The following is a 2184-nucleotide window of genomic DNA, read 5'->3' on the forward strand; positions in this document are numbered from 1 at the left end:
CGATGGACGCCTGCGTTTTCTGGTGAAGTTACGCAAATGAACAAATGGTAACCTGTTGTGGTGCGGTTGTTCTCGCTAGGGGTGAATCGGTGATGGCGACGATAGGTTGAGGTACTAACCGGTTGTTCCAGCGATACCCACCATGCCGACGAAACTGAACGGCATCTGGGTGTGAAGCGATACGCGGCGGTGGCTGGGTGGGACCGTCCCCGGCCGGTGAGGGGGCGCCTCCGGGCGTGCTGGCCGCGCGGTGCGTGGGCGCACGCGCTACAGCCGGCTGGTGGGGGCGGCCAGTGGCAGGCGCGCCGGCCGACGGACGCGGCAGGCGTCGCAGCTGCGCGCCGGCGCACCCTGCGCGCGGCGCCGTGCGGCCAAAGTAGGTCCTCGCGGGCCCGGTGCGAAGCGCGGTGGACATCTTCAGTGTGCTGGTCCGATTGAGGACTGTGTGCGTTGAGGATGCGCCGCCGCCCGGCGCTCGGCGCCGCGACGCCGTCTGCTGCTCGGTCGCCCCAGCGGTTCTCGCTGGTGGTTTGTATCGCAGCTGTGCGGATGTGTTGGCGCGTGCGCTGTGCTGGGAGAGTTCGCTTCGGCACCCAAGTGGGGCTTTTGTCCTTCTGTGGCGCTGGCGTTGGAGCTGCCGGTCACCGTAGGTGGCGCGTGTTGTCTCCCGCCGGCAATGCCACGACAGCACGCTCCCGGGCCTCTGTCGGCAGCGGCAAGCTCAGTTGGGAGCACGGGTGGTCGCACCGAAAGCGTCTACTCGCCTAACTCCGGGCGATTGCGCCTCTCTCGAACCCGACCAAGTACTTGGGACGGCGCTGCGCGCCGCCGGGACCTGAGAGGGTTTCGAGGTGTATTGTGCAGGGGAGCTCAGCCTCCTCCTGTTTGCAGAATGATTGAGCGGACGCTTGCGTGTTCGCGCGGGCCCCCGGGACACACTCCCGGGCGGCCGGCTGCTCAGCTCTAGTTGACGCAGCTCCCTGGTTGATCCTGCCAGTAGTCATATGCTTGTCTCAAAGATTAAGCCATGCATGTCTCAGTACAAGCCGCATTAAGGTGAAACCGCGAATGGCTCATTAAATCAGTTATGGTTCCTTAGATCGTACCCACGTTACTTGGATAACTGTGGTAATTCTAGAGCTAATACATGCAAACAGAGTCCCGACCAGAGATGGAAGGGACGCTTTTATTAGATCAAAACCAATCGGTCGGCTCGTCCGGTCCGTTTGCCTTGGTGACTCTGAATAACTTTGGGCTGATCGCACGGTCCTCGTACCGGCGACGCATCTTTCAAATGTCTGCCTTATCAACTGTCGATGGTAGGTTCTGCGCCTACCATGGTTGTAACGGGTAACGGGGAATCAGGGTTCGATTCCGGAGAGGGAGCCTGAGAAACGGCTACCACATCCAAGGAAGGCAGCAGGCGCGCAAATTACCCACTCCCGGCACGGGGAGGTAGTGACGAAAAATAACGATACGGGACTCATCCGAGGCCCCGTAATCGGAATGAGTACACTTTAAATCCTTTAACGAGTATCTATTGGAGGGCAAGTCTGGTGCCAGCAGCCGCGGTAATTCCAGCTCCAATAGCGTATATTAAAGTTGTTGCGGTTAAAAAGCTCGTAGTTGGATTTGTGTCCCACGCTGTTGGTTCACCGCCCGTCGGTGTTTAACTGGCATGTATCGTGGGACGTCCTGCCGGTGGGGCGAGCTGAAGGCGTGCGACCGCCTCGTGCGTGCTCGTGCGTCCCGAGGCGGACCCCGTTGAAATCCTACCAGGGTGCTCTTTATTGAGTGTCTCGGTGGGCCGGCACGTTTACTTTGAACAAATTAGAGTGCTTAAAGCAGGCAAGCCCGCCTGAATACTGTGTGCATGGAATAATGGAATAGGACCTCGGTTCTATTTTGTTGGTTTTCGGAACCCGAGGTAATGATTAATAGGGACAGGCGGGGGCATTCGTATTGCGACGTTAGAGGTGAAATTCTTGGATCGTCGCAAGACGAACAGAAGCGAAAGCATTTGCCAAGTATGTTTTCATTAATCAAGAACGAAAGTTAGAGGTTCGAAGGCGATCAGATACCGCCCTAGTTCTAACCATAAACGATGCCAGCCAGCGATCCGCCGCAGTTCCTCCGATGACTCGGCGGGCAGCCTCCGGGAAACCAAAGCTTTTGGGTTCCGGG

At 58.4% G+C, this 2184-nt stretch overlaps 1 non-coding gene across 1 annotated transcript in view; it reads left to right on the top strand.

Moving 5' to 3' along the window:
- The first annotated feature begins 977 nt into the window (after nt 1-977).
- LOC124741626 overlaps nt 978-2184 on the top strand; it is a 1909-nt gene continuing 702 nt past the window's right edge. Inside the window, exon 1 of the ribosomal RNA XR_007009984.1 lies at nt 978-2184. This exon is cut by the window's right edge and continues 702 nt beyond it. This is a non-coding gene — a ribosomal RNA (small subunit ribosomal RNA).

Source organism: Schistocerca piceifrons, unplaced genomic scaffold, assembly GCF_021461385.2.
Source record: "Schistocerca piceifrons isolate TAMUIC-IGC-003096 unplaced genomic scaffold, iqSchPice1.1 HiC_scaffold_1973, whole genome shotgun sequence".
Classification (NCBI taxonomy): Eukaryota; Metazoa; Arthropoda; class Insecta; order Orthoptera; family Acrididae; genus Schistocerca; species Schistocerca piceifrons.